Consider the following 14,594-nt stretch of genomic DNA (forward strand, 5'->3'; position numbering starts at 1 on the left):
CCCAAAAGGATTTGTATATAACACAAAGCCTGGGCGAGTGAAAGCTAAGCTAGAAGTTAAGGTGGGTGAGATGGTTAGAAGAAGGCTTGCCTTTAACTTGCTTTTTCAGGCCTCGTGACTTTCTCCTTCCCACTATTACTAGCCTCTTCTCTGTCATCTATACATTCAGCCTTTTACACCCTAAGTGTAAGTCTTCCCTGCCCTCCCCTCTTTATGTAGTGAAATGAAACTTCTAATCCATCTTCCTGTCCTCAAATGACTGCTCATGAGGGTTAAAATGGGATGTTTGCCTTTTTGAACACGGGGTACGTTTTGACCACAATTGAACCAGCTATGCTATCCCAAAAATAGACTGGGTTATTGATCTTGAATTTGTCATAAAACAATCTAAAAATTCTGCCTGTCCTGATGTATCCAGGGTGGGTAAGAGACTACTCTTTGAACCCACTGAAACTAATCTAGCCTGCAGGGTTGCAGAGAAATATTCAAGGAACACCCCCAACAAAATGGCAGACTGGCCATGAACAAACTCCATTTCTCTTCTACAGCTCAAAATAGTGCCAACAATGTCATGTAAAGAAAAGAGCCACATTCACAAAAGAAATAGACAGGAAATAAACCTTCTCAAGGGCAAAAGAAAAGGAAGAAGGTGAGCAGAGGTTAATCAAAGTGACCAATAGTTTCATTTAGTAAAAGGATTTAACATCACTATGTCCAAACAATTAGATTTCCTGTGTATTATAAGCAACCAATAGCAGGAAGAGATCACAAGAGAAATTCCATTCCAAATAGCTATGATTCATGAAGATTAACTGACCAAGGCAAAGTCAAGATTTCTCTAATTGCCACTTTGAAATCACTTCTTCAAGAATAATGGAAGAATTAAATGAACTGGGAAGATGATCACCATTTGTGATAGTTTACTCCAGTCTCATAAATTGAATGGAAAAACATAACTAAATTCATTCACAGGCCCCCCTAACCCTAACCCTGATGTCAAGAGCCCCATCATCATCCTAGTGGCCCAGGCAGGAAACCTCATTGTCATACCCAACTCTTGACACAGTTTCTCTCCCTCCCTTCCTCCCTTCTATACAATCTGTTGCCAAATCTTGCTGTTTTCTACTCTCCTGGTTTCTCGTACATATTCTCTTGTCTCCCCTCACACAGACGGCATCCTCACTTGAGTCCTTGTCTGCCTTTGGACACTATTTCAATGGGCTTATTTTTCTGCCCACCCTCATCCATTCTTCACTTCCCTGCCAAAGTGCTTTTCCTACACCATAGACCTGAATATATTATTCTCTTCTCAGTGAACTCCTTATTGCTTCCTGAACTGAATATGAAAAATCTCCATTTGATCTTTTAAACTAATGAGACGCCTTCTGCCTCTCCAGCCTTCTTATGCTCCATTCCCTTCCAGATACTCCATGATCCAACCTCCCCAGGCCTCCTACATAGCAATCCATCTTCCAAACTCTGGACTTTTCCTGGCTCTTCCCACACGGGCAATGATTGTCCTCCTCACCTCTGTATTCTTCACTGGCAGGCTTATTTCAAAATTCAACTCCAAAGCCATCTTCTGGAGGAGGCTGGCCTGGTTTTTCTCTCCTGCCAACTCCTACAGCCTTCTCTCAGAGATTAACCTCCATTTGGGTTGTAGATATTTGGGATATACTTCAGTCTTATGCTACATATTGCCTCTTTAGTAGGAGGTGCCATCCATTATTCCATCTCTTCCTACTCATTGGAATTTTCCATGTCTCCATGTTGTATTGGGAAGCTGTAGTAGAGGGGAAAGATACAGTGACCAAGAGATTCTTAAGTGGGACTAGAAAGACATTTAAACCTTCCTTTGCTACTCTGGCTGTGCTGATTGTATATACCCAGTATTCATTTGCATTTGTCAGGTGACACTTCAAGAACTTGTGATTCCATGTGTGCGAGCTGATCTCTCAGTTGATGGATGTGTAGCATCTGGCAACTCGTGCACTAAACGTACAGGGCTTCTCTCAACTGAACTGAACTGGTTTTAGGCAATAGGCACATATCATCAAAGGACTGTAGATTGGAGTAGGAAGGGACTTCAGAAGTCATGAACCTTTTCATTTTATAGATTAGGAAAATGAGAAACAGAGAAGAAGAAATGAGTTGCTGAAGGGCATTGAAGTAGTAACTGGTCAGGATTTGAACTCAGACCTTCAGATACACAGCTAGGAAGTGGGGGGAGCCATATGCCAAGTCAGGTCCTGCTGACTCCAGGACTGCCTCCCTTTCCTCTGAGCCATCCAGCTGCCCCTAGCTGGTAGATTTAAATTTAACAAGCATTTTTCAAGAGCCTACAATGTACCAAGCATTGAGATAATGCTTTATAATTTGATTCTCCTAATTGGAAATTCATGTTTCAAGATCCTCAAATTCTTCCTCAGGGTTTTCTCTTAAGAGAAAGCATAGCACTGAAACGTCTCTTCCATACCAAACATACCCATTTCCCTCAGCCAATGGCCATGTGGTAAGGTCTTGATCATGATGGTACAGGCATGGTTAAATTGTTTTTTTTTTTTTTTTTTTTTTTTTTTTTGATTCATGCATCCCTTTGACAGTCTCCTGATCCTGTGATCCCCTTCTCAGAATGATGTTTCTAAATACATAAAATAAAATCCATGAGATTACAAAGGAAACTACAAGTTAGTGAAAATTGAGGTGTATTTTCCAATGTAAGTGTATGGGCTCCTTGAAATCCATCCTGGAACCCCATTTGTGGATGGCCTCATTTTATCCAACTCCTCCTTTTCTATAGGAACCACAGGATTGCCATGACTTCTCCAAGGTCACACCATTTCTTATCCCTCCCATTTGTTTGGAACCACCTTTGGAAAGCTGGGAAGCCATTGTTTCCAATCGAATTTCCTTAATTATACAAATAGAAAAGCAAACACTTCTGGGCTCCCCCCTTGTCACTAGGAGCAGGCCACTGGGAGGAATTCCTCCGGAGGGAGCTATTAGGGAAGGTCCAAGTGCCTGCTATTCTTCAGGCTGGGCCTTGATGTACCAGAGCTGTCCGAGGTGGCTTCATTTGGGCAAAGGGCTGAAGGCGTCTGCAGAGAGGGACAAATAAGCCCAAGGAGGCCATGCGAAGGAACTGAAATGGCAAAGCCTGCCTCAACTTCCTCTTTAGTCATGGACCGTCGGTCTGGTGGGGCAGATGGTCCCTGCAGGGCTCGGAGGGGTTCTATCTTCACTGAATGCCCCCTCAGTCTCAGGCTGCAGACAGACAGACAGACAGAGGCCACCCGGCAGGCATCCGTTTTTAAGGAGAAACCACGCAGCGTTCTGGAGCTCTCGGTGGCTCACCCGTCGCTCACAGGTGTGGGTCCCTGATTAATCCTAATGCCACGACTTGATGAATGATATGGCAGCTCCTTGATTATTTCAGGCCTTTTTATAACTCAGTAATATATATTTTGTCATACTCTCGGTGCAGCCGTATCTTTTTTAATGCCAATATAAATGATGGCTTTCCACGGCTATCATTACCGCCCATTCCCGAGCGCGGCTCTCCCACGTTCTTGTTTCCCGTGTCTGGTTTAATGAAGGTCCGTCAGTGAGTTGGGAGACAAGCGTCGCTGCCCATCAGCTTCCTGTCGTGGGGGGATTGTGGGAGAAGCGCTCAGACTCAGGCAGCGGAGCTCTGGTCACTGTCCCTTCTGGCCTCCCCTATCGTTCCTGTCTGCGACTTTTCTCTTGGGCCAGCCAGGCCTCCCTCCTCCTGAATGCTTTCTGTTCCATCTGGGCCTGAGAAGGAGCACAAAGGAACACGCCGCCGCCTCGCTCTTCTCTCTCTTTGAAGTGCTGTCATCCATGGAGAATTGCTGGGAACTTTGGAAGCCTTCAAGCCTCAGTTTCCTTTTTTGTAAAATATAACAAAGATCTGAGTCACACATTCACTTTGGGAATAAGTAAAATGATGTATTTCTGGGCCTTTGCCCATCGAAAAGTGCCGTGTAAGGAGCAGCACAAATATCTTGGCGGCCCAACACTTCATTTTTGAGATGAACGTCTAAGGGCCACGTGGACCAAAGTCACGTGGACCAAAGTCACGTGGATACGAAATGTTAGACCTGAGACGTAAAACGAACATTTTAAAGTAGTGTTTTATTTTCCTCCTATTACTTGGAGAAACTATTTTTTGCAGTCTTTTTTGATTTTTTAAATTTTGAGTCCTTCACTCCATCCCTTCTCCCCACCCTCCCGGAGATGGTAAGCATTTGTGTCAGTCATTTTGTGGAAGAGATCGAGAATAAAAAAAGGGGAAAAAAAGAAAGAAAAGAAAAGAAATAAATTAAAGACAATTCCAGTGCTCTGTGCTGAAGGCACTCTCTGATTCCTTTGCCCCTGGGAAGGACAAATATGGAAATGGCACCACCAGCACAGAGGATTATATATTTAGCATTGGAAAGTACTTGAGAAATCAAGTCAAAGTCCTACATTTTATAGATAAGGAAACAAGCCCAGAGGTGCGAAGTGATTTGCTTAAGCAGCAGAGATAGGATTAGAACCTATTCTTCTAAGCCCAAATCTAGCATATTTTTCTCCCAAATCCACTGACTTTCAGCAGGTAATTACTAGGGAACAGATCATGTCATCAAGCAGTTAAAGGACTCAATCCCTGAGCTTGTGTCAGAGCATTGCGTTTTGGACATCCAAGTTTAAGGACATCGACAAACTGGGTAACCTCCAGGATGGGAGGGGCTCTCCTACAGAGGAGGCCCTTAAGGGGTTCTCCTTGGTCCCAGAGAGCAGAGGCAGACACAATGAGTAGATGTTACAAAGATTTTCCAAAAAACAAGACAAAATACTAACCACAAAACCATCATGATAATCCGGACTTTTTGGATCGAGAAAGGGCTTTCTTGGGAAGTGCAGAGTTTCCTCTCCTTAGAAGCCCTTAAGCTGGGTTTGTGGTGGGGATTCCTTTCTGGGTACACAATGGACTAGCTCTGGAGAAGTCCTTTTCAACTCCAGAATTCTAAAAGTTTTGGGAAACAAAATCTTCCTAATTCCAAGTCAACTTTCCCTGTGCCTCACGTCCACTCACATGAGCGTTATAATTACACAGAAACTTACTCACCTTCTACCCTTTCTTTAATCAGTTCTCTACCATGTATTTCACTTGGTCCAACATTACGCTGCTTTGAAATCGAGCCCTGCTTTAATTTATTCCACTAAGAGGAAGTTATCTGGTGGCTACAGGGACCATCATTCACTGCTTCTATTGAAATGACTGAATGGCAATATGATATCAGACGCTAATTTGTTCCCTCTGACAGGGCAGATCACACCTCATGAAAGCCTGCCCATCCTTTGTCTGTGACCCCCTGAAAGTTTACCCCAAATGTCCATCCCATCTCCGGAGGGGCTTCCTGGGATTCTCTAGATATTTTAAGGGTGCCAGTGGAATAGATGTGTTTTCCATTGCCTACAGTTTCCATACCTGTTTATCCCTAATATTGAATGAAGTAGTTGAATTATAGCTGGGCTTTAAAGAGAGGATGAATAGCTGAATGGGGAAACCATACTCTGAACACTTACATTCAGCTTGAAGGAACAACTTTTCCTTAAAAATAACATCATTGTTAAATAATCATTTATCAGTTGCTAGCAGACCACTACTATTATTGCTTAGCATAGAGGTTATGACCAAAGGGCTTATCCGTTCCAAAAGAAAGAAGACAAATTGGTTATTAGACATCATTTGGTTTCTCCCTCCCTCTTTTTCTTCTTCCCCCCTTTGGCTTCTTTTGGATTCCACCCACAGACATTTCCTTCTAGTAGCTGTCTTTATGGAGTGTGAATATAGCAAAGTGAAAGACTGTACATTCTGTTCACATTAGCAAAAGCTGGTTTTCTATCTCGAAAGAATGGAGTGTAGACATTCTTTTAATCAGCCGAGTGCCACAAAGGAAGAGTCTTATACTGGGCATGGTCAACCTAGCAATGGTCAAACACTTTCAACAAATAAAAATAAATGTATTGTTGCTCCTGCTGGCATGACAAAAAAACCTGGTTCCTGGTGGCTTATCTAGGTCACTGACTTGATTCAAACGAAGATGAAACCAAAATAAATCCAAAATGGAGACACCTTCAAGTGGAACAACCTGCCTCATTAGTCAAATTAGACATCTAAATTGGGAACGGATGAATCCTGTCACATTATGGACTTGTTAAATGTCTGGAAATATTTTCAAATTCATAGAGAGTTCTGAAACCAAAATGTAACCAAATGTCAGTCACTTTTATCCTTAATTTGAAAATGCCTGGGTAATTTGGACAGAGATTTAACTCATGTGGTTTTAGAGTCTTTGACATTCATCTGATTAAAGCATTGCTCTTGGGGCTAGTATTAAAGAACAAAATTTTGAAGAAGTTCATATATATATGTATATACATACACATATGTTATAAGTAATATCATTAACTTCCAGATCAAATAGATAGACTCAGGGAAATTTAATTGATCTGGTGAAATTTTTTAAACACAGGCAAACTAACCACAAGTGTGATTTTATCAACAGACCTTCCCATTTATCTATGTGTTTGTCCACTCGAACAGACAAATCCAGGAGTACTACAGTGAAATCTGAAGATACAAATCCAGGATTTCAGTTGAAGGCCCTTCCATTCCTCATTAACCTAATACTTTAGTGACAAAAGAAAATGGTTAAAAAAAAGAGGTAGCATTGATCCACAGCATAAAGTATATAATAGAGAAAAGTAGATAATAACTAACAAGGTAAAAACTGTTAATGTCCAAGAAAAAGATGGCATCAGAAAGAGAGCACTTAATTTTCCATGGTGGATCTAATTTCTAAAGCCAAATATCCTCCTTACATAGATACTGAAAGAACTGAGATATAATTGAATACTAGGAGTAATTTTTGAGAGAAGACTGAAGGAGGGCTAGCGTTCCAATGTTTAAGAAACAGAGTAGAGTGGAATCTACAAACTATAGAACACTGAGTTGGATAATGATTTCTGCTAACATTCTGGTATCTACAGGAATCCCTTTCACATCATGGGGTTGGAGAGGTGTATTCCCCCTCCTTCCCCCCCCCCCACCCCCGGGATCTGGAAAATCTGCATGAAAATTTTGGGTTCTCCTTTCACACCAGAGAAGATGAATTTTTTCTTTTTCTTTTTTGGTGTTGTTTATAGTACCTTATTGTAAAATTTGGTCAATATGTTGATATTAAACAAAATTGTACACATGTTTTATTCATTTTTGAGTTCCTAAACTTTTTCTTTGTCAGCTGCTGGCCTTCACATGTCATCTGTGGCTTCCACAAAATTCCCAGATAAATTCCCATTTAATTTTTATGGCAATCCATGATATATTGCAACTGTGATGAGGAAAGTCAAGAGGAAAGTCATACTTATATTATTGAAAGTATGGATAGTAATAATGCAAAAAAGGAAGGTGCCATCACAATAAGTCAGCATTGCATCACGAAAGGAAGATTATGACAGACTAAGCTCATTTCCTTTTTTTGACAAGGTTATTACTCCTTTGGATAAGGACAATTCTTTTTTTTGCAAACCCTTATCTTCTGTCTTAGAATTAATGTTAAGTATTGCTTCCAAGGCAGAAGAGAGATCAGAGCAATTGCGATTAAATGATTTGTCCAGGGTCCCACAGCTAGGCGGTGTCTGAGGCCAAATTTGAATCTAGGTCTTCCCTTGGCTTTCTATCCACTGAGCCCTACGAGAATTATTTTGATCAAATTTGATGAAATTTTAGCAAAGCCTGTGAGAATTCCTCTCTTGATGTCTTGTATGTACATGTAGTAATATAAATATACAGACAAGAACATTTTATTGATTGAAAAATGTTAAATTCATAGGCACTGGATGGTTTGAATTCAGCTTAGAAGGTGTCTCTAGTAGAGTTCGGCAGCGTTTTTTTTTTTTTTTTTTTTTTTTTTTTTTTTGTTCTATACTACTTTTTTTTTTAACGACAGGAAAACAGATAGCATGTTTATCAGATTTTAATATACTACAAATATGGACTAAAGCTGTCTAATAAATTAATTATAGAGTTGTTATTCCAAAATACTTTGACCAAAACATGGATAAAACTTAGTAAGATACGATTTCATACAGATAAATGTAAAATCTTACACTTAGAATGAAAAGATCCATCAGGAAAAGATGGCTAAGAGGATTAAAGAAATAAAAATCCACAGATTTTTGGGGGCCACAAACTAAATACAAATCAATAGTATTAATCTGTCAGTTAACATTACAGAGGTAATGGACTCATTATTCTCTTTTCTTTTTACATCTGGGCTATTCTTTTTATTTGTCTATATATTTCTAATCTGTGGAAGGATTAAATAGCTAGAATGGATGGAAAGGAGGAAGAATAGAATCTGAGGGAAGTGAAACCATTCCATTCCAACATCATTTGAAGAACTGGGTGTATTCAAGAGAAAAAAAGACTTAGAAAAGACATCATGGCTATCTTCAAATAATGTGTGCTAAGGACCTACTTCAGGACAACGATGCAATCTGATAAATTCAAAAATGTCAAATGGTTGAACATTGGATGCTTTGAAGAAAACATGAAGAGCGTCTCTTGTAGCGTGTCCAAAGGTAGACTTATTTAGCTGGTGATAATATTCATATGGTGTGAGAGAAAGGGATGCTGACTCTGGAAATAGAAATTTAGTAATTATCCACGTAGACATTATGGTTTTATTTGTGTCAAGAGTAAGATCGCTGATATCAGACACTGTAGCGAATACCATATAGAAAGTGAGGTAGAGACTTGGCTGATTTTCATGGAATAACTTAGGAGAAAATTTAGGAGAAAAAGAAATACTGATCTTAGAGTACCAAAAAGGTCACACATAATTAATGCCAAGAGAGAAAAAAAAAACTTTTATGAAAGCAATAATGAAGAATAGTTAAATTCTATTCTCATTTTTCTCCTTAGAAAAATAAATGGTTATCTAATATTACCTAATAATCATTATTAGCTCAGTCTTAAAACTGAAAATTGTATATTCTCCTAAATGGAAACTGGAAACTTACTGTGCCTACCTGACCTTTGTTAGCTTTATTACACCATCAGCAATTTCTTCATGTCCTATCTAAGCAGGGAGGGGGAAAGTATTTTCCCAGTAGACACATCTCATGATTTATCAGTCAACAGATACTAACTTCTATCTTGAATAATATTTTAGTACTTGTTTTCATGGAAATCATTTTGAGATGTGACATTTTGGACATAGCAAATTGGGAAATCCATCTGCTGAAATGTAATGAGGCCACACTCTACATCAAACACAGCGTATTGCCAGTTATTGTATGACCTGCTAGCTAAGAACAGAAAATTACAAGATGGCTTGTAAAAGATGACCCTGATTTAATGCTAAGACCAGATTTTGACTTAATGTATTGAGTGTTAGACAAAGGTTCAGGAAGATATGTTTTCAAATTCTACCTCTGATCATCCCCCATGCCTAGAATGCTCTCCCTCCTTAGCTCTGACTTCCTTTAAGTCCCACCTAAAATTCCACCTTCTAAAGAAAGCCTTTTCTAATCCCTTTTAATTCCAGTTCCTTCAATTTGTTAAGTATCTCTTATATATAATATAATGTATATGCATGTATATATACATATATTTACATATATATGCATATATACCTAGGCAGACAGACAGATTGGCAGACATACATACAGACAGATAGATACTTAGACAGCCAGACAGCCAGATAGATAGATAGACAGATAGATAGACAGACAGACAGACAGACAGACAGACAGACAGATAGATAGATAGATTAGATAGACAGATAGACAGACAGACAGATAGATGGACAGACAGATTAGATAGATACATAGATAGATAGATAGATAGATAGATAGATAGATAGATAGATAGATAGATAGATAGATAGACAGCCAGATTAGATAGATAGACAGACAGCCAGATAGATAGATAGACAGATAGACAGACAGACAGACAGACAGATAGATAGATAGATAGATAGATAGATAGATAGATAGATAGATAGATATACAGACAGATAGATAGGTGGGCAGATGGATAGATTATTTGTAGCTATTTGTTTACATGTTGTTTGCCCCATTAGATTATGATCTTCTTTAGGGTTGGGACCGTCTTTTGCATCTTGGTGTATCTTGATCATTCAGTACAATCTCTGGCATGTAGTAGATGCTTAATAAATGTTTATCCATTGATTGATCAATAACTATGGGATTGAGTAAATCATTCAACCTTTCTAATCATTAGAGTCTTGATCTTTTGTTACTAACTCACAGGGTATTGCCAGTCTCGAATTAGGTAAGGTATGCAAAGAGCTTTGTATATAGAGTTCATTTGTCCCCTCATTTAAGGCTCATTCCCTCATTTTGGGTGCAAACACATTTTACCATGTTGTTAATAACCTTCCTGTATCATTCTAGCACTTCAGGATAAGAGTGTGAGAGGTGGAAGGACTCCAACACTCATTTTCTATTGCCCACATTTGCACTTACTGACTTTCATTGCATTTTCTCTGTCTCTCTGTGTTTCTTGTTCACTCCTTTAGAACATAAGCTCTTGCAGAAGTGGCTTTGTTACTTTTACTCCCTCATATCACTAGGGGCTGGTGCCCATTGGCTCGGGGACCATTAGAAGTCACCATATTCATCTCCTTCATTAGTCCCAGTACTAAAAGCTCTGAGTTAAAGGTATTAGCATTTTAAATTCATCATATCTTCTTGCCTAAATTGTGTTCCACAATTCCAGGAGAAAACAGATGCTCTCAAATGATTTCTTCTGGATTTGGTCTGAAAGTCTCAGGGAAGCTAGGGAATGATCTGACTATTCTGGCTTACCTTGTTGCTTTCTGTTGTAAATAGAAATCATTGGCTTTGCCTCCTGCATGTCAGAAAATCAGGTGAAACTTTCATCCTACGCTTCTGCTTCTGGCTGGAGAGAGACCTCCTCCAAGCTGCCCACACGCCACCTTTGTACTCTCAGCCTATTGGAACGTTGTAAAGAAGGCCTATTGCCAAGAGTTAAGCATCTCTGTAGCTTTGGTGGACTGCCCTTTGTTCCCTCCCTCTTTCCCCCAAGGTGTCTGTGTGGTGCTCCAGTGTTCTTGTCTCTCTTGGTGAGTAGGAGTAATGGTAAAAGGCATCCAGAGTCCTGATAGTGCGAATCCTGCTTCTCTCTTAAAAGTCTCAACTGGGGCTGAATGAGATCAACATTGACCATTGCTGTCACTACAGTTAGAATGGCCCTGAGTCCATTCCACTCCACCCTTCTGCCTCTCTTCGTCACATACATTTCCAGAAAAATTCGAGGAGAAATAATATGCTGCTGCTGATCCAGTGTTAATGTCAAATGGAGATCCCAATAATACCTTCCTCCTACGGTTGTTGTGATGAATAAATGACCCATTTTTTTTTTTGTAAAGTGCTTAACAGGATGTCTTGGCACATGTTAGTTGCTTAATAAATACTTTGTGGTGTTGTTGCGAAGTAATCTGTGTATATAATGAGGGTATCTTGATGAAAATACAAGGAAGGAACCAACAGAATTTCGTGAATTTTCTCTGCATCGGGAACATCATTACTCAAACAGTTGAAGGCATGGAGAATACAATATGTTGTTGTTGTTGTTGGCTGATTGCCAAAAGGAAATAAAATATTTCACTGGTAAAGCAAAAAGCTTTAGAGCATCTCTTCTAAAAAGGAGGGCAGTTGTGAATGGCATCTTATTATATTCAACTGCATGGTCAATATTTTTAAGTTTTCTTTTTATTAAATACATGTAATATCACTTTACATTCATATTTCATAATTTTTGAGGCACGAAATCCCTTCACTTGGTTCCTACCCTCCCTCTTCTTTGTGTTTAGTCATGCAAAACATAGTTCTGTATTAGTCATGTTGCCAAAGGGAGCACAGAACCAAAAAACAAACAAACAAGAAAAATAAAGTTTGAAAAGCAGGTTGTGATCTACATTCAGACTCTTTTGCTTCTTTCTCTGGAGATAGACGGCATTTGTCATCCCAAGTCCTTCAGCATTGTCTCCGGTGTTTGTATCGCTATATATAGCCAAGTCATTCAGAGTCGAACCTTATACCATATTGCTGTTATAACGCCCTGTGTAGATCTTGCCTCAAAAGGTTGGATATTTGCACTTATCAAACACTAAACTATGTGACTCTGGTCACTCACTGCTGGGTATTGGGTAACTACTAATTTCAACACACCCACCCCTCTGTTTCTTTGCTAGCACCAAATTATTTTGATGATTATTACTTTGTCATACAGATTGAGATTTGGTCCTACTAGGCTACCTTCCTCCACATTCTTTTTTTCACTGATTTCCTTGATATTTTTGATCTTTGGTTCTTCCAGATGAATTTTGTTATTATTTTTGATAGCTATGTAAAATTATTTGGGGGCGTTTGATTGATACGACACTGAATAAGTAAATTAATTTTGGTGCAGTTTTTAAAAATATATTTTGGATCGTGGTTCTGACACCCAATTTGCTACCTATTCTTCATAGCTTTGTATAATTTTCAAATTTGACAAAAATCTATTAAATATATACATATATACATATATTATATATATAATCTATTTCTATCATCTATTCCTTTGAGGCATTCATAAAAAACGTTAGACAGTAGAGGGCATCCCGGAATGCTAAATTCCTTAATAAGATTCCCTTTTAAGGTGAAATTAAAAACTTGAAACCAGCCTCTTGCGGTCAGTCCTTCAACCAGTTTTTAAATCCATCTAATTGAGTTATCTAGTCTACACAGTTTCTCAAAAGAATAGTAGAAAATAGTTACTGAATGCCTTGCCTACTTAGAGGGAAACTTGATTCACAGAACTACCTTGAACAACTAGTTTAATAATCTTGTCAAGAAATGGAAATAATGTCAATTTATCATGACATGACCTATTCTTGATAAGGTCTTTCTGACTCATAATCATGGCTTTCTTTACTGGATGTTACTCAGCATTTCTTTAAGGATCTGCTGTAGAATTCTCTCAGCAATGGAAGGACAGCTCACTAATCTATAGTTATCAAACCATTCTTTTGGGCCTATGTTTTTCACAATCAGGTACACTATTTGCACATCTCCAGTCTTTTGGAGTCTTCCTTGATTTTTATTACATGTCAAACTTCAGTGATAGGGATTCACCAATATCGCCGCTGGCACCACTGGGTCTTTCAGGAACTTCCATGGGTTGATTTTGGTTTCTCAATTCTTTCTGGGGCAGCTGGTGGTTTCTATGAGTCAGAGATTGGCTGTAGCAGTCAACACCTTGAAAGTATCTAAGTATGGTGTCAAGAGAAACCAGGGTTCCTTTTATTGTCTCTTTAGACCAATAATTACCTGCCGCTGCTCCAAGAAGGGACACCTTCTCATCCAGCCCATTTGACTCTGCTGGAATTCTAGCTCCTTGGAAGTTTTTCAATACACCAAGCCTCGTTTTTCTTCTTTGCAGTTTCTACCTTTATCTCCTAACTCTACCCTCTGGCAGTAAATGGAACAGTTCTAAGCTCTTTAACCTATTTGAAATGTTTCCCTTCCTTTTGTGATTGCTTTTATTCCAGGAAAAAAACAAAACAAAGACATCTTCAGTTCATTAAACTGAAGCCAAATGCAATAGAGCGGCCTTCACCCTTCTAGTTGCCTGACTGCCCATGTTGTTTAGCTTATTATTATCCTCCCTAAAAGTTGGTGCCCAGAACCAAAACCACTACCTTAGATGTGCTCTGACCCCGGCAGAATGCTCTGGGGTCACTATCTTCTCATCAAAAGGAGCTAAGCCTCTCTTAAGGCTGTCCAACCTGAACTTACCATTTTGGGTTGGCTTATCCTATCATGGACTCGTATTGGTCACATAACTCACTAAGTCCTGAAGATCTTTTATATTACAAATGATATCATTCTGTCCTAAAAACACTTGATATGTATTGACTCAGAGGACACTCATGAGAGTCTTGGGAGGGAGGTTCTATTTTTATCTTCTTTCCAAAATTAAGGAAACAGAGACAAAGAAAGATCAGTTGTCGCCACAGTTGTGGCAACACAACTAGTAAGTGTCTGAGGCCAGATGTCACGTCTGGTCATTTTGGCCAATGCCCTGGCCACTCTGCCGCCTGACCTGTGCCTGTGAAATGAGGCACATAGCTTGAATTGTGTGAATGGCTTTGCATATTTTCCTTTGACTCTCCTTTTATTAATTTCAGCCTGGGTGTGCTGGAGCCAGCTCTAAAGAGATGGTTAAATATTCGCTGTGACCATTTACAGCTCAGAAGTCTCCAGACCTACAAATTAGGGCTCCAATGATTTATTCATGTGTTGATTTTCTAGATTTAGGAAGGGACTCATAGGGTACATTAACCTTTTGAGTATGTGTGCTTACATTCTAGAAAGCATGGTGGTTAAACATTGCAGCCCATGTATTTTTCTCTCAATCCTGCTTGAGTTCAGCAGGAGAGCAGGAGAAGATTCAGAGAATAAAGTCATCCCCAGGCTGGAGGTTAACA

Source organism: Gracilinanus agilis, chromosome 4 (assembly GCF_016433145.1).
Source record: "Gracilinanus agilis isolate LMUSP501 chromosome 4, AgileGrace, whole genome shotgun sequence".
NCBI classification, from domain to species: Eukaryota; Metazoa; Chordata; class Mammalia; order Didelphimorphia; family Didelphidae; genus Gracilinanus; species Gracilinanus agilis.